This window comes from Canis lupus, chromosome 4, assembly GCF_003254725.2.
Source record: "Canis lupus dingo isolate Sandy chromosome 4, ASM325472v2, whole genome shotgun sequence".
Lineage (NCBI taxonomy): Eukaryota > Metazoa > Chordata > Mammalia > Carnivora > Canidae > Canis > Canis lupus.
In genome coordinates this window covers 5078129-5096564 of record NC_064246.1, presented here as the reverse complement: position 1 = coordinate 5096564, position 18436 = coordinate 5078129, and the positions used below count along the sequence as shown (strand labels likewise).

Genomic DNA, 18436 nt, shown 5'->3' with positions numbered 1-18436 from the left:
AGGCACCCCTCCTCTCCCTTCTCTTACTTACGGTGGGTGAAAGTGAAGAAGCAGCTAAGCTTTGTTCCCTAAAAGGTTCCAGAGTCCCAGATGAATCTCTAAGCCCTTGGCCGGATAAACTATATGGGAGACTGCAGAGGCATTAGGGTGTTGGGGCTGGGCCTGCCCTAGACCGCAACCAAGATAGAGTGTAAGGTGGTAACTGTCCCTCACCAGGTCATTTCACAGGCCACCTGTTAATTCCACTGTCCTTCCATCTCCAAGGGAACAGGTGCGTGATGGAGCTCTATTCTATCCCCTGTGTTCTAAGGTCCTTCCGCTGATGGGCTCTGGTGAGTGGTTCTGAAAGCTAAGGATGCATCAGCGGCCAATGCCCCTGCAGTTCTTCTGTAGTCACCAGTTTTGTAGCAGGTAAGAACCTTGCATCTCACTGCAATCAGCCTTGGGCATTCTCCTTCTGTGCTTTGAGGCTTGAAGGAATATCGCCACATACGAGTTCATCACAAATTTATTTCCAGGTAACTGGTTCTGCTTTTACATCTTTTAAATCTTGGTCTAAAATGGAGTTCTGAAATTGGATTTCATTCCCCCAGTTCCACCTTACTGAAGGGAATTCAGTAAGTCTCAAGAGACACACTCTTTAGCATTCCCACCCCAATTATGGCTTTCCCCAAACCCATTTGTGGCTGCCTTCTTGTGATTGCTAAAACATCCATTTTGGATAATTTCCCAAATAACATTGTTATTCTTTAAATTAAAGGTTTTCTGGAAAAAGAAACTACAAACAATGAGTTCATTAATGTAGCTTGGTATACAACTAACATACTAAATAACAGAAAAATTGGATATCCTTCAAGAGTTGGCTTTTTTTTACAATAGCAACACAACAAAATATCTGCAAAAAACTTAATAATTTCTGCAAAATGTTTCAGAAAAAGACCTTTAATAAATGCTAAAGAAGAAGGGTGCCTGGAGGGTTCAGTTGGTTGTGTGTCCAACTCTTGATCTGGGCTTAGGTTTTGATCTCACAGTTGTGAGTTTGAGCCCTGCATTGGGCTCCGTGCTGGGTGTGGAGTCTGCTTTAAAAAAATGCAGGGGCATCTGGGTGGCTCAGTATATTAAGCATCTGCCTTTGGCTCAGGTCCCAGGGTCCTGGGATGGAGCCCCACATCAGGCTTCCTGCTCCAAGAGGAGTCTGCTTCTCCCTCTGCCTGCTGCTCCACCTGCTTGTGCTCTCTCTTTCTCGCTCTTGCTCTCTGTCAAATAAAAATAGTAATAATAATAATAATAATTATTATTATTATTATAATAAATAGTTTTTTAAAAAGCCAAAGGAGAGTAGAACCAATGGAAACACACTACGTTCAGGAAAATTCATTACCATGTCAATTCACAATCATGTCAATATCTTCATAATTAACATTATCGTGTCACTTATGTTAATATATAAACAATGTGATTTCAATGCAAATATCTGCTTTGTTTTAACTAAATAAGCAGATTTTAAAGTTCATATGGCAAATTAAGCAATCAAGAATACACAGGAAAAGAAAAAAGAGAACAAAAAAGGAAAAAAGGAAGGAGAAGGAACAACCACCTCCCATGTCGAAGCATGCCATAAAGTCTCAATAAGGAAAATAGCACTGTACCAGCTAATGGACAGACAGTCCAGTCAGTAGAACAAACTAGAAATAGACCCAGTTCTGGTCAGAAATTTAGTAAATTACAAAGATGACATGTCTAATCATTGAGCAATAGGCCAGTAAATGGTATCAACACAACTGAAAAAGAATTAAGCACACCATACCTTACCTCCTATTTTGACACAGCATCAACTCCAAATGGATGAAAGAGAGAAAGATTTTTAAAAAATGAAACCATAAAAGTACTAGAAGGAAACGTGGCAAATTCTTATAGAACCCTAAAGAACGGAGAGCCTTTCCTTTATCCAGAATCCATGAAAAAAATTTTTTTAAAGATTACAGTATCCTACCACCTAATTTTTTAAACTTAGACATACACAACATAAGCAAAATAAAAAACAACAATGTGGGGTAAATATTTGCAACTCTTACACAGAGAGCTGATCTTTTCTTGCCAGGAAAAGAGTTCCTAGAAATGATTAAGGAAAAAGATCAAGACAACAAGACAATTTTTGCTTAGATGGGCACAAGATACGCAGAGGCAGTTCATGGAAAAGGAAATGCAAAGTGGCTCTTAAATGAGTGGAATGATGCTGTCTCACTGTTATAAGAAGAATGCAGATTAAAATTGCAATGAGGGGCACCTGGGTGGCTCAGTCAGTTAAGCGACAACTCTTGATTTTGGCTCAGGTCATGATCTCAGGGTGGAGCCCCAGGTGGACTCCGTGTTCAGCAGGGAGTCGGCTTGAAAGATTCTTTCCCTCTGCCCCTCACCTCTCTCAGTGAGCTCTCTCACTCTCTCTTGCTCTTTCTCTAAAATAAGTAAGTAAGTAAACCTTTAAAAAAAAAAAAAACTGCAATGAAATGTCCATGTGGCGAGGCTGTGGGGAAAGAGTTCCCTCCTCGGTTACCAGAGTCTGTGTATATTGTACAACCCCATCCAGAGCATCTAGAAAGCCCTGTAAATATCAAAAACACACTTCTTTTTGACCCAACCATCCTACTCACTGGAATTTATCCTACAGACATACCTGCACAAGCAGGAAATGTCCCGGGCTGGCACTGTTCATAGTAGCAAAAGATTGGAATCAACCCAAGGGTCCCTCGATAGGAAACTAGTTAAATAAATTTATGGCGTGTCCATAAATAAGACACTATAAAGCTGTAAAAATGAATGGAGACACTCTTTAGGCACTGATTTGAAAGGTCTCCAAGATATATAATTAAGCAAAGAGAAGAAATTCCAAGCTCGTTTGTGTAGAATGCTAACTTTCGGCAGCCTTGCCACCAGGGTATTCCGCTGGAGTTTCAATTTGCATTTCTCCTTCCTTAAGTGAGACTGAGGATCCCTCCATTCTTTCATGAGCCATTTTCATTTCCTTTTCTGTAAAGGCAGGAAAGAAAAAGAAAAAAACTACACGCGCACACACACACACACACACACACACACACACAGAGGCACAATAAACATGCCCAAGAAATTGCTCTAAGCGTTCACTTGGATTGGGTTGATGGGAGCAGGGCTAGAAGACAAGCTTTTCACAGTTTTGATTTTTGAAGCGAGAAAATGAATTATCCATTCAAATATAAACGCAAACTAAATTAAATCTTTCCCTACCAATTCCTCAGGCTCCCGCTAAGCCTCTCATGTTCCCATCTGCCAAGTATTTTTCCCACCTCTAAATCTGACTTTGGAGGACGGGGCAAGGTCAAGGGTGAACAGGCAGCGGGGGTGCCCGCGAGACCCATACGGATCGCCCCATGTGAATGGACTCCTGCCCATTTGTAGAAGATGAAGTCAGCAGTGGGGCTATTTTTGCCACAAGGGGAACAGTGCCTGCTTTGGGAAGAAATGGGCCGCTGAGTTGGGGCATCCAGGCAAAGCAACTTCAACCATGGACAGCATGTTCCTGCCGCCAGCCAAAGAGAAGGCTCTCGATCCCAGAATATTTCCTCTCCAGCCTTCTGTGCTGCAGCTAGACCCAGACCTGACCTGACTTCCCCGTTGTGCGGAGAGCTTTGCCCGGATTACAAATGTGCAACGGCTCTCAAGCTTGGCTCAGGAATCTGCATTTCTCTTGGAGCACCCGGAATGGCAGCCTGTCACCCCCAGCTTTAAATATTTTCCCCGCCTGAGGGACCCCCGGCCACAGCTTTGTTTTACCTTCCTTTGCGGAAGAACAAGAGCCAGCCAAGGCTCTGCAAGATGAGCCAGCACATCTGACGCACACGGAAAGGAAAAAGCAAACTGGCGTCTCTGACATTGCTGGTCCCCGCAGGCCTGAGCACTTGCAGCTCCCCCTTTGATTCCTCTGACTTTATGAGCTCAGAGCACAACAGGCTGGAAATTAGTAGAGCAGCTGCCCCAGGAAAGAATGTGCTCCTTCCCCCTTTGGAACTTCAAGGGAAAGCACTGAGGGGTGCGGGGGCGCAGGGAGAGGGGAGACGCCGTTTCTGCAGCTCCCACCAGCCTGACCGCTGCCGGGTGGACGAGCCCGGGGGGCCTGGGCACGAGCCTGGGGAGGCCCCATCCTCGGGCTCCTGGGGCAGGCTGCAGAGGCTGCATTTGCTCCGTGGCTAGCCCAGGGGACAGATTCGCCCCCGCCCACCCGGGGCTGCGGGACACGAGGACACTGGCCACCCGGCGCCGGCCGCCCTGGAGACAGAGGGCCGCAGGCTGGGAGCCTCGAGCGGTCCCTCACGTCCACGCCCACGTCCACGTCCACGACCACGTCCCCCACCCAGGCCTCGGCCAGGCCACTCGGTTTCCCTAATTAAAAACCGCACGGGAGGGAGGACTCGGGCCTGGTTCCCGAGCTCAGCGGCACAAAGAAGCTGCCGGGCTCGCTGGGGTGGGCACCGCGACGTCTTCCCCGCTCTCTGCCAAAGCGCCAGGGAACCAAGGACCCTCATTCGAGGCGAACGCGCCATTGCTCCCCGAGGGCAGCACCTTCCTCCTCCCAGCCCGAGGCCGCCCCACCTCTCGGAGTGTGGGCCACCCGCCCGGGAGGTCCTCGGCTGCTTCGCCATCTCAGCCATCTGGCTGGGGCCTGGCGACTCCGGGGCAGCCGTTCATCCCTCCCTGAGGGCTGTGGTGTCCCTAGCATCTGTGATGTCCTTCTTCGGGACATGTGGCTCTCAGAGTCCCTCCCGCCCATCGCGAGAGGGCACGGGAGGGCCCGTGGGTGATGTCCAGACTATGGTGTGTCTGTGGGTCTCCCTTGCAGAGTAGGAGTCCTCGGAGCTCCACCAGCCTCCCTCACTTGTCACCAGCCCCATGAGTCACCCCTACTCACTCCAACTTTCCCACGTCCCTCTGTAAGTGTGGGCCCCACAGTGCCATCCCCTCCGCGGTGTTCTGTGACCAGGGCAGAGGCTAGGAGAGCGTGGCTCCTCAGTCACCAGTTAGCTGGATGTGTGCCAAGCGCTGGGCCCCCCACGCTCGTCAAGTCGGGTTTCTAGTGGAGGATGTCTCTGCTAACTTGTGGACAAAATATGTCAGCCCCATCTTCTCCAGGTTGAAACTCAGAGTTCTTGGTCCCTGAAAAGTACCCGTGAGACCAGGCTCTCTGTGTGCCTGAGGTGGCCTCCTGCAGCCCGTGGAAGCACCGTGGGAAGTGAAACTTCACAAGGAGGAGGTGGGGAGAACTGAGGCCGGGGCTCTGGAAGCCCATCTGCTATCGTGTGCGTCCTCCTGCCAACCTGCTGGCTGACTTCACGGCCCCTCCATTCTGTCTGTCCACAGTCTGAGGCCTTTGAGAGTAAGCCCTCCAGCCCCCACCATGCGCCGCTGTGAAATGAGCTCCCGAGCCTGGACTCCTCCTCAGTGGCCCAAATAGCAGTAACACAAGGGACCAAATGCCGCTCTGCCGCCTGCACAACAACAGAAACAGCACAGGGAGAAAGAGGCAGATAGGCAACGGTGTTGGAAGAAAACACAGGAAAATGTAACCTGTGCCAGAGTCCAGACGGGCCCATAAGTCCATGTGTGCATACCATGGATGAGTTATCCGTTGCTGTGTAACAAATTAGCCTAAACTTAGCAGCTTAACACAGCAATGGCATTTCTTAAGTTACAATTTCTGTGGGTCAGAAATCCAGGAGTGACCTAGCTGATTGGTTCTGGTTAAGGGTCTCTCCTCAGATTGTCACTAAAACGTCAGCAGAGGCAACAGTCCTCTGAACGCTTCACCAGGACGGGAGGGTCTGCTTCTAAGACGGCTCCGTTGTCACACGCTGGCAAGTCATTGCTGGGAGGAGACCTAGTTCGTCACTACGGGGGAACTGTTGGTGGATCTGTCCACAAGTGTCCTCTTGTGGCAGCTGGCTTCCCAGAGGGACTTATCCAAGAGAACAAGGCAGAGAAGCTTCTGTGTCTTCTATGACCCAGCTTCAGGGGTCAGACTAGTTCATTCCCATAATATTCAGGTGTGGGAGGCGACTCCTGAGGGCCTGACTGCCAGGAGGTGGAACTCTGGAAGGGTGGGGAGTCATTCAGAGGCTGTGTGAGGACTGCGATGGGCGAGCCAGACCAGCAGGAATAGTTTGACCCACCGTCAACATTTGTCTCCCCAAACACCTCTCTACAGCTCTACTCCCGTATCCCTTTGGTTTGTTTTTGTAACAGCACACCGGGTATCAAGTGTGTGTCAAAAGACACCCTAGCCTGTTCAGCAGAGGGCAGAGGGACTGCAACTCATTCAGGAATAATGCAGTGCATGCTCCATTCTGCAGTAGAGCTGCCACCACCACAAAGAGAGGGCACAGGCCGCATCCAGCCCGCCCTCACCCCCACCGCCACCAAGGGCCTGCAGGAGTGTGTGAGTTTAATACAGAGACACTGGCCAGTTGTCAGGGAGAGGGACAAGTTAGGATGCAATGCTGAGTGCTTTTGTATGTGCTGTCTTTCCACACACCCTCTGGACTTTGTCCTAAATTCTTGGAGCACAGGGGACATTGAAAGAAATGGCATAAGTGAAATTCAGGGTCGTAATCCTGAGAAGAGTGTTAAGAATTAGTTGTGTTCCGTAACTGAGTAGGAGCTGGTACTTTTAGGGGAGGGAGCTGCCCCTTATTCCCATCAGGTGGCATGGGACCGTGGAGGACATAACACTAGGAAGACAGCAGGAGAGACCTCCGTGTGGCAGTGGCAAATCTCAAGGTCCCTTCACCAGCATGACAGGAGCTCAACAGCACAGCAGAGGCCTGGACAGCAGAGCAAAGGACTCCTGAGTGGCAGCTGCTGTGCCAAACTCTCTACACGGCCAAGGAGAATCTTTGAGTCCTCTTGGGACCCTTACCTTCCAGGGGAAGAAGGTAGGGCTTAGGTTCCAGAACTTATGCGGATAGAACTTCTAGCCACAAGCTGCTATTAGAGGAAGGCCCTGTCACTCACTGAACATAGACCCCTCCACAGCCCGGGAGACTCAGGTTGCCGTGGCCACTGTCCAAACTGGTGTCAGATCCAGAAGCAGCAATAGAAAGCTGATCTGGAGCCGCCTCAGTTTCTCCATCTGCGGAGAGGAAGAAAGGGGAAAAATAGCAGCTGTTCTTCTGCTGGAGAAGCCAATGCCCCCATGGCCAGCAGGGTAGCCCACCTCGAATCTGACCACAACCACTTTTGTTAAACATCTCAAGGAAATACACAAAACTGTCCACACTACTCAAATCAAAACTTCTTTTTTTATTTTTTTTTATTTTATTCCACTTAAATTTTAAAAGAGTGTGCTGTGATGGAAAGAGTTTTGAGCCGAGAGTACAAGTGTCTGGTTCCAGTTCCAGCTCTGCCACTAACTGGCTGTGTGAACTTGGTCAAGTTTCCGAGCCTAGAATTTCTTGACCGCACAAACAGGATGATAACAGCTAGCTCACATGTTAAATATTTGCATAAATATCCTGCGATCTATATGTTTTTATGTCATTTTTAGTTATTCCTGTCACACTGGGCTTTTAGGAGGGCAGCGGTCACATGGCCTCCACACGAGGCGGGGCTGTAGGCCCAGTGAGTGCCATCTCAGGCCTGGCATCAGGGAGGTCTCAGCCCTCAGAGATTGGAGGAGCATAGGAAGTACTCGATGGCAATTCATGGGTTGAGGGGGCAGAAAGGGACCCAGGCACCATCAGTACAAATGCCCCTACCCCCTGTCACAGATGGGGAACCCAGGGCCAGACTGCTCAAAATTACATGACCACTAGGCCAAGCCTTCTCTTGAGCACTCTGTTTCCTCGTCTACGTTCCAGAAGGCAGCCCAGGGAGCCAATGAACAAGGTGCTGACCAGGTATGTGGGTACTTTCCCTGGGGAAGACAAGAGCTTCTCACTCTGGCACTTCATAAAAATTCTTAAGACTAAATCTTACTGGGACACCTGGGTGGCTCAGTGGTTGAATGTCTGTCTGTCTTAAGCTCAGGTCATGATCCTGGGATCCTGGGATCAAGCCCCACATTAGGCTTCCCACAGGGAGCCTGCTTCTCCCTCTGCTTATGTCTCTGTCTCTCTCTCTCTGTGTCTCTCATGAATAAATAAATAAAATCTTAAAAAAAAAAAAAAACAAAAAACTAAATCTCACTGTGGGTCTGCCCTGTACCCTGAGGCCTTCCCTCCTGTCAGTGCCTGTATCCCAGCACAGCTCCCAGGGGTGGCAGCTGCACCGATGCCCAGCGATGATCCCGCCCTTCTGCCCACTGTCAGCCACCCCGCTACACAGGGCAGCACCCCCCCAACCCCCTCCTGCGGGCTGTGCTGGTTCCCTCCCGGCTGCCATCCTGAGCCCACTCCGCTCCTCCTTTGTCAGCTTCCGACCCAGTGAAACCTTTCATCCACTTGCCTTCCATCCTCTATGCTTCCCCCTCTCTCTCCTCCCTCAAGAGCTGTCTCTGCAGATGATGCCCCCATCTATATGCCCAGCCCCCACATCGCTCCCCAGCTGCCCCATCTCCCTGGAACCCGAACACCAGCACGCCCTCTCCCTGCCAAGCCAGCTCCTCTTGCGCTGGTGAGGATACTTCCCTGTGAGTCACCTCCTCCAGCACCTCAAAGTCATCCTACACCCCTCCTTGACCCCACCCTCCCCGCCAACCCCACATCCAATTATTGCATGCTCCTGCGGGGGGCTTCCTTCCTAATGGATCTCATATATATTTCTTCCGTTCCATTCCCACTGTCAGTGAAGAGCCTCCAGAAATACTCCTTTCCCGTCACCTTCCCTCTTGGGAAGCTTCCAGATGTTCTCCACTTGCAGGTATATCATTCAGGTATATCAATCCGTGAGCCCACCATCCCGATGCATCAACAACCAATCCCAACCTGCGTTTCCACTTCCCTACTCCTCCTTGAACCCCTCACCTTAGCCCGACTACCTGTTCACTTGGGGTTTCAAACTGCTTCTTTTATTCCTTTCCCTAAAGGACTAATAACAGGAGCCCACATCTCCATGGCAAGTCCCATGTTTCGGGCACTGCTCTAACCACTTTCCACACACTCAGTCATGGAATTGTCACACCAACACTATGAGGCACAGAGAGGTTAAGTAAGTTGCCTGAGGCCACACAGCCAGGGAGCGGGTAGAGTCAGCGTTCAACCGAATGCCATCTCTGGCTCCAGGGTCACTGAACCAAGATGCCCATGTTGACAAACACACCTGTCTGTGCATAAGCGTTCCCTTACAGTTCAGTATTTTAACATTAACCAAGACCGGCACAGCATTATGGGGATTTTGAAGTGTAATTCCTGGAGGAAAGTTTTCCCACTGACCTCCAGGCCTGGGAGAGGATGATGAAGCAATAAGTCATCCTGCCATTAAAATTAAGTCCAATCACCCCTAATGGAATGTCACCTCTGAGATAGCCATTAACGCCACCTGGCTCACGCACTGACAGGGGGTCTGCATATATCACCATTACCTTGTCTAACAACCATTGTGTCCGAGGAGCGGGGAGACCTGAGAAGACACCAAGTGAACCCGGGACCCTCCCTGCAGGTGGCACCAGGCAGAAGGAAGCCTGCTGCTTCGGCACCGATGGAGGCGCCCACGTTTCCGTGTGGTGGAGGCCGGAGGGGCAGCCGAGAGACCTAGGCGGGACCCGCACGCAGAGCGCTCACTGCCTTCCAGGGAATCAAGCTCCAGGAAGAGGTGGCCTTGCCGGGTCCCTGGGCAGGATGCCAGACCCTGCCACTCCCAGCCCCACCATCACAGCATCCTGGAGGGCCTAGGTCCCCACTAGGCCCCCCGGCCCTCGGGGAGCACTCACTCTGCATCAGACTGCGGTTCTCTAACAATTTTGGTACCAAGAGCCTTTGCATGCGTGATGAGATAAGGTGGTCATTTTTATCCCATTTTGCAGATGAGATGAACGAGATTCGGGGAGGGGAAGGGACTAGCTAGAAGAGAGTGGGGTGCAGGGAGAGAGCTGGTTGTCAGGCACCCCACAGGCGTTGTTTCTGTAACGCCTGCACTTGGCCCTGTAAAGCAGATAGCGTGATGCCCATTAACAGAGGGGAAACCACAGACTTCACTGGGCCGAAAAAAACTGCACATCCAGCAAGTGGCTGAGTGGGACGTGGGCCTGCCCTCTTCCCCCGAGCGAGCGAGCATGGTGCCCTTCACGTGTCGTATTGTTGCTGCCACACCAGCCCCTCTCTCCCCAGGACCCCCATCTTCACTCGCCAGAGCTGGAAAGCCCAACCGCCCCAGTACCAGCCTGGTTTCCAGCTCTGCCCTCATTTGCTCCTGCTTGGCTTCGCTGGTCTCTGAAGGTTTCTCCCTGGGTCCACTCTGACCCTCAAAATGTGGCTCAGCAAACCCTGCCACGTGCGCAGTGCCCCCACTGCTCGGCCTGGCCCACTCCCGCTGTACTGACCAGCCACCTCCCTGGCCCTTTGCCCGCCTGCCCTGCAGGTCCTGCCTGGCTCTCTCAGCCCAGCCTGACTCTGGGCCTTGGTCTGTCGTCCCCGGGCGGCAGGTCCACGGTCACCTCACAGCCCAGCGGATGAAATTACCGTCTCGCCTTCGATTTCTGGGCAAGTCAGCTTTGACACGAGCCTCGTTCTGCCCACGCTGGGGCTGGTTTGGCCCGTCTCAGCAGGTGGAGGCCTGCCCCTGCTTGATCCCCCAGGAAGCACCTTCAGCAACCTGTGGTATCACGGCATTCACAGACGTTTCCAGCTTTTAATTATTTTCTGGAGCCTTTGTCTCCAAAACCAGGTGTTTTTCCAGGTCTGGCTTCTCTAATGGATTTTTCCTGGACTGACCCCTTGAATCCTTCCTGTGAGGAAGGCACCACGATGCTCCCATGCACAATAGGAACGCTGAGGAAAAGGTGCAAAGAAACTCGTCCAGAGTGAGCAATCTGCTGGAGTCCGGGTTCAAACCCAGAGAGTCTGATCCCAGGGCTTAGTCTTGGCCATCACCTCACCATGTAATCATGGTGATCAGGGAAGAGTAGACTTCGGGGTCGGAATTCTAGTTTGCTCCTTATTCTGTGAAACTGGCAAGTTATTTAACCTGTCAGAATATTGGTTCCCTCACAGGTAAAAATTAGACTAATAGTGACCATATCAGGTAGGGCTTGTTAACGAGAATTACAGAGCACACTGTGTGGAAGTGTCTAGAACAGTGTCTGGTACGTGCTGGGTTGCTTCCCTCACTTCCTCTCAGAGAGTCTTCAAAGCGCCTGCTGCCATGGTGATCACTTCAGAGCCAAGTACCTCAGGGTCAAGGGGTTTTTTAAAAAGCTCATTGAACTGTTCTAGAAAAACACTTCTAAGTTTCCAGAGATTTTTTTTTTTTTTAATCATCTGATGAGGAGAAGAGAAGAAAAATCTTGGTCTTCCTTGAGATTGTGGCTGGATTGACTGCATTTACTATCATTTCATGTATATGTAATAAAACACAGTGGTTTTCATATAATATATAAACCGTCAAATAATCCTATTTGGTCAGTAGTCTGGTATTTCTAGCTTGTCAGGAAGCCAACATGCAACAGTCTGTGTCGGCTTCAGGAAGAGAAACTTTTCCATTCTCTCTGAGATAAGGCTTGTTGTCCTTGGTTCCCGGTCCCAAAGAGGACTGTGGGGATGTTGGGGGGAGGCCGTAGGTGATTCCTCTCACGTGTAAACGAGGCCTGAGCTCCTTCCAGAAGGCAGCAACCACGTGCTCCCTGAACCGAGCACTCCTTGCACCGGGCCCAGCCCTCCTCTGATTGGCACAAATGAGAATTTCGGAGTTGCTTCACAGAGGGATGGGTCCTACGTGGGCACAGAACAAAGCCAGGAGCTGAGCTGCTTTTCAGAGAATCCGTGGCCATAATTCTAATTCTTCTTCCTTCCCTTGGGCCAATATTTAACCTCCCCAAGGCCTATTTTTTAAAAATCATTTGAAAAGTTTGAATGACACTATAAGTGTCTCTGAAAATGCAGGGTAAAAAAAGATGCAGAGTAAATACAACTTCCTTTTCCTTAGGTTATTCTGTATCCTTGGACTATATCTGCAATGTTCTTCCCTCTTCTTCCCCTTCCTCTTTTTCCAGCAAATTCCTATGTATCCTTTAAGGCCCAGCTGAGAAGCTGCCTCCTCCAGCAAGCCCTCCCATATTCCAGCAGTCTGATAATGGCTGTCCTTCTCTGTCTTCATAAGGCCCAGACTTCTTTCTATCAAGGCACTAATGACCTATTCCATTAAACAGTGAACTCCTAGCTGGTAAAATGGGCCTTGGTCACCTTTGGACTCCCAGAACCGAGGCAGGTAAGGCCTGGCACATGGTAGACTCTCAGAAAAAAAAAGCTTGCTGAACCAATGAATCATAAAGCTGAATTCCATAATCCAAGCCCTATTTTCTCATTCGCTCTCGATACGACATACAGATTATACCCTCTAGAAATAAACAAGTCAAAGGTTGTGAGATCAGGGAATTAGGTCAAAAAGCAAGGTGAGGGGCAGGAGGTGCCATCACCCAAATGCACCAGGCCCTCGGCTCTGGGCAACCTTACTTAAAATGACCCAGCCCCACGGAGAGAGAAGGATAACCTTTCTGTCCCTTGCCAAGCTGTAAAAAGTGATGGCAAGAAATCATGCCCTAATTTTCCTCCTCAGATCACACCAGCTTGTGGAATTTAAATACGAGAATGTTGATAAATCCCAGAACAAAGTTTGGAGGACGAAGTCAATGTCCAGCACCTGCCAGATTCTGGATCCCAAAATTGCAGAGTCATGCTGAGTCGTAAAGGTAATCCTGTCTGCCCTCTGCTCTGGGTACAAACCTCTCTGGATCCAACGGTCACTCCCAGGCGTGGGGGTTTCTAAGTCTCAAGACTGAAGTTTTAAGTGGCAAAGAGAAAAGTCGCTCTGATATGGTGACATGTGTGAGAATCAATGGCATGCTTATTATGCACAAAGCACCACGTTGGGCATGAGGGCACAGAGATGAAGCGCATACATCATGCCTGCTCTCAAAAAGCTCGTGCTGCGGAGAGTCTAAGGGCCAGGGCAGCAGTGGCATAATTGAGGGCACCTATAATAAAGGCTGTAAGACAAGCATAAATGGGAAGAGGAGGCAGAAGCCACGTGTGGGAGTTCTGCAGAACAATTGGCCCCATTCCTTCAAAAACTCCACCGAAGCAAATGGTAGACTTGATTCAAAAGAATCGACTGTTAGCAAAAAAAAAAAAAAAAAAAAAAAAAAAAAAAATTGGGACAATTGGAATCTCAGTATGGATCGGGTATTGGATGATGGCAAGGAAAGGAACTGTTGGTAATTTCTAGACCCATAACCATATCATTATGTCTGAAAATGCCCATACTGCTTAGAGAGCAAAATCTAGTGTGCAGAAGTGAAATTACATGCCGCTATAAAAAATTCACAAAGACAGAGAGATGAAGTGAGTGTGGTAGAGTCTTGATTCCAGGTGACACACGGGTGGTGCCCATCGTACTCTGCTCTCCAGTTTGGGGAATGTTTGAAACGTTCATAATGCAGAAAGGTTAAAAATCAGGGTAGGGAAAAGGGAGCAGACAGCAGAAAAGGCATTTTCAGCGGAGTCTTGAAAGGTGAGCAGGATCTCATGGGTGGAAAAGGATAGGACCATTATTTGGGGATGGGGTGGAGGTGTGGGATCAGCCCAGCAGAGGCCCTGGGGCAGGAAGGGCCGGTGGTGGCTAGGTTGCCCTTATGCGGATCAGAGTTCCAAACATCGGCCCAGTGGGTAAAAAGGGGTGACTGGGTGATGGGCACTGAGGGGGGCACTTGACAGGATGAGCACCGGGTGTTATGCTATATGCTGGCAAATCAAACTCCAATAAAAAAATATACAAAAAAATAAAAATAATAAAAATAAAAAGGGCCACCTGCGTGTTGACCTGTTTCTCAAGGATGTGGTAAGTGCTGATCAACAAATAAGGCAAAAGACACGGAAAATGCTGCCCCTTGAATGCAGGCTGAGGGGGAGGGTGCCAGATGATTTTCCAAAACAACCTGTTTGTTCTTAACGGGTTGACCCTTGCCTCGAGGACAGTCCCTGGCACTCGTCACTGCTTACATAATGGCCCCTCCTGCTGGATCCAGGCTCCCTCTACAGAGACCACCAGCCCCGCGTGAGACTCACTGCCTTCTTGGGAATACAGTTCCTGTGGCCCCTCATTCTGTGGATTGGCCAGCATCTCTGGAGAGAGCAGATTGGAGGTGACCACATAAGAGCACACCTGTCCAGGAGTGCATCCACCTGCCTCTCCCCTCCACCTACCCTCTCCACCCCACTCAGCTCTTCCCACTCCCCACCTGGATCCCTCTGCTGGAGCAGGATAGGTTTTCAGGAACTGACACGATGTCCTCCCTCATCTCTAAGCCTGATCTGCTTCTGGCTTATCTGGTTCTGCTGAGATCATGGAAAAATGAACCCCAGTCATATCTACAGAGTGGCCTCAGTGTTCACCTCATGGGGTCATTCCATTTGACAGCCTGAGAGTGACTCAGAAACTGCCCTTGGTTCACTAGGGCCAGATGGGAGGTTCCTCTCTTGCAAGCTTATCTTCCCTTTGCAGCCCTGGTCTCTAACTGCCGTGGGTTGCAAAATCAAAGAAAAAATATTTACAATGAGAGTTGACCTAAAAAAGACTTAGATGGGGGTCAGCATACTTTCAGCTTGGCTTGACCTCCTCCTGACAAAGCCCTGGGGAGAGGGGGCACTGTGTGGTGAGAAGAGTGTGGGTTTCAGAGTCAGCCTGAGAACTGGGTTTGGATCCTACCTCCCCACCTACTCGTTTAGATGACAGAGCTAACCTCAGATTATATTTCCTATCCCGGAGGGTTTTGCAGACTACCTGAGATGCATGTGAGCTAGACGCTTGGCGTGGAGTAGCACACGTTGCCTCCTCCTCCCACTATGGACATCAGGTTCTCCATCTTTCAGATAAGGGAGTTGGAGGACGTGAGTCTCAAGGCCAGTTTCGCTCCATCTTTCTGTCATTCCATGAAACCCCAGGAGCAGTGAGTCACTTTCCTTGGAGGGCCCTGTTGCTACTGCATCTGTCATCCAGCCTGTCCCCATGCCTTGGGCACAGCTGCTCCTGTAAAACTACAGAAACACAGGGACCTGAGTGGACCGTTAGCCTTCCATCCAGATAGGCTCTTGAGCTCCCCTTCTCCATCCAGAGAAGCTTCTCTGTTCCACAGCACAGTGGGTTTCTCCTTCCTAATTCCCCGCACTGCCTTGAAGGTCACTAATTGGGTAGAAATACGCTGTAAGAAACTCGGACCTTAGCCATGTTTCTGGTTAGGTAGCACGGATGGAACATTCCCTCAGACAGATGCTGGGAATCGAATCCACTCCCCACAGGCTGAGGGCTTTGGGCCCATCTATGATAATCTGCCCCAGGCCCCTTCGGATGGTTGGGTGGGGTTTCCCGATTATCCTGTGGACCCTGTGAAAGAGCTTTGGAAAGTGTAAAACCCCAGGAGAATGCACAGCAGCATTAGGATAACCCCAGTTTGGGTCTTCACACTGGACCTCCAGACAGGGCCCCTCTACCCGCAGGGTAACAACCGTTAGTCCCTTTCTCACGGCAACCTCCTGCTGGCCAGCCCCTCTTCAGGCAGAAATGGTGGGGCTCTTTCTCCCTGTGCACTAAGCCCTCGTGAAGTGGCCTGGTCATACTTCCATGGGAAATCCCATGGGCTAAGCTCCTCTACGAGCCGCTCACGACCTCCGAGGCTGACCACGTGTCTCCTTTACCCACATGGTCCCAGTTCATTCCTACTACCCAAAGTAATTACTAGTAGCACTTCCTTTCATTCTCAAAAACAGGTCCCTCCTTGTATGAGAAGGTGTACAGTCACCCTACCTCCAGGCCACGGGGCACCTCCGCACATCTGCCATCTCACCAAGCTGCATGACCTCAGCACCGAGACCATTACAAGGTGGCTCCCTCGCTTTAGATATCATCTAACGTGGATGTGACCCTCTATTTCACTGTTGCCAAGGGGAACACAGCTGTCAATCTAACAGAAGAAGATCAGAAGGCACAGGGCCCAGGTGTGTCCACTGTCATCATTGAGGAGGGATTCCACTCTGTTGGGCACCCCTGGGAGAACCCCGTTCCTCCTTTTCCACAATTCTATTGCCCAACCCTTTATCTGAAGACATAGCTCCACCATATCAGCCCTGCTCACCTAGGGCTGCCCCTGGTGGTGGCTCCTAAGGCCTCGGAGTGGCTTCCCTCTGAGGAGAGGCACCTGGGAGCCAAGGTCGTCGTGTGCCAGGCAGATTGAAGCTCCTCATCCCTCAGGCTGATTGTCCTCCGCGGTTACCACAGCATGACAAGAGAAACTTGGTGGAAGTGTTAGGACGCCACAGAGAGTTGAACTGCCGATATTTGGACTTTTTTTTTTCTCTCCTCAGCCAGCACTTCTGTGGTTTTTCTCATTGGGCTGGAGAGGGAGCAAATGCCTTCTAGAACACCTCATGCTGGCAACAGTCTATAATTCTGTTCCTCCCACTGCTGGGTGCCTTGGAGGTACATCAAGGACGCAAGCACTGGTCCCATTTTACAGTTGGTGAAACCAAGTTCCAATAAAGGGAAGAGATGTTGGTCTTTCAGTTGACCTAGCCAATCAGGCATCCTTCTAGAAATAATCAAGCCTTTAGCCAAATTGTACACACACACATACACACACACACACTCACACTTCATACAAACTCTACCGCTCCCCAGGGGATTTCATTTGATTTCCCAGCTCTGGTTTTACTCATGATACTTTCCTACTTCCTGGCTATATATATATCAAGGTCAAACCTGCCTCAGTTTCACTCCACCAGCCAAAGAAGCAGTTGCTCCAAAGCAGACAGCAGGGAGTAGCCAACAAAGGAAGAGGCAACAGATTTGCTCCATCCATGACAGAGGCACAATTTGCTTTCTATTTGGCCTTTTGGATGCAGCTGCCAGAGTGTGCTATCCAGGGGACCAGGCCCATCACATGCTCCTGTCCCTCAAAGGCCAGGGCTGGGCAAGCAAGAGTCCGAAAATCACTCTCCTTTGAGATCCCACCTGCCACAGACTGGCTAAGGACAAACCCCTCATTGCCATCCATGGGCCCCCCTGTGAAAACCCACCATTGTGAGCAGCCCTTTCCTCTACTCTACAGAGTAGATTCTTCCTCCATTCCTCATGGACTTTGAATCAGTATTCCTTTTGTTATTGTTGCTGTTGTTTTTAATTCAGATACAACTCTAGCAGCAATATTATTACATAGCAGTGACATTAGCCAGTGCTTACTGGGTGCTTGCTATGTATCCAGTACCCTGCATTCATGATTCTATATAATCTTCTCAACAGACCTAGAGTATAGGTACTACCGGTAGTAGTACTGTTATCATTGTCACTATACCGATAAGGAGACCAGCCCAGAAGGTTGGGTCATGTGCCCAGAGTCACATGGCTACTAGGTGTGAACTGAGGTTAGCCAACTCTGTCCTAAACCTTACCCACTATCACATTATGCGCCTCCTCTCCCAGAACATCAGTGGTCCCCATGTAGCTCAAATGGAATATGACTACCAACAGGTTTTGACAGTTGCCATCTGACCTGAAAGGGGTGAGGGATGGGGATTCTGGATCAAGTAGATTCCAGAAATAGTCTATATCCATGGTTTTCAAACTGTTCAGTCTTAGGAACCTTTTAAAGCCCTCAAAAATTTCTATTATGGAAATCCCCAAAGGGCTTCCACTTACGTGGGTTATGTCTGTCAAATTTACTGTCTTAGAAATTGAAAAAACCTTAATTTATTTAAACTTAATTTAATTTACTATCTATTATTTTGCTTAAAAACAACAATAATAGGTACACCTGGGTGGCTTAGTGGTTGAGCGTTGGCCTTAGGTTCAGAATGTGATCCCAGGGTCCTGGGATCAAGTCCCACACTGGGCTCCCCGCAGGGAACCTGCTTCTCCCTCTGCCTATGTCTCTGCCTCTCTCTCTGGGTCTCTCATGAATAAATAAATAAAATCTTTTTTAAAAAATAACAAAAATAAACTTCTTACATGCTAACACAAATACCATACTTTTATGAAAGATGACCCTATAACAAATTAGTGGAAATAGTGGCATTATTTTACAGTTGTTGTGAATCTCTTAAGTGCCTAGCTTTAGGACCAAATTTTCATTTCTGCTTCTGAAATCACTATTTTGCCCAATCCTGAAGCCTGTGAGAAAATCCACCGCAAACTCCATGGGAGAGCAAGAGCAAGAAAGGCAAATGATGCCTTAATGTTGGTTTCAAAGAGCTTCGACTTCCCAGAGGCCACC

General features: G+C 49.6%; 2 long non-coding RNA genes across 6 annotated transcripts in view; one reads left to right on the top strand and one right to left on the bottom strand.

Annotated features, from left to right (window-relative positions):
* LOC112660795 (uncharacterized) overlaps positions 1-273 on the bottom strand; it is a 39936-nt gene extending 39663 nt beyond the window's left edge. For 2 of the 4 annotated variants that reach the window (XR_007410090.1, XR_007410089.1), the window contains exon 1: positions 32-273. This is a non-coding gene — a long non-coding RNA (uncharacterized LOC112660795). The remainder of the gene's footprint in view (positions 1-31) is intronic. The other 2 variants (XR_003137218.3, XR_003137219.3) reach the window with 1 other exon arrangement.
* A 32-nt stretch (positions 274-305) lies between these two features.
* Positions 306-16730, top strand: LOC112660796 (uncharacterized). Of its 2 annotated transcripts, none has more exons than XR_004815351.2 (4): positions 306-411; positions 9622-12384; positions 12733-12865; positions 15939-16730. It is a non-coding gene; the product is annotated as an uncharacterized LOC112660796 (long non-coding RNA). The 2 variants fall into 2 exon arrangements; XR_003137225.3 differs by lacking the exon at positions 15939-16730 and adding an exon at positions 14151-14837.
* The last annotated feature ends 1706 nt before the right edge of the window (positions 16731-18436 follow it).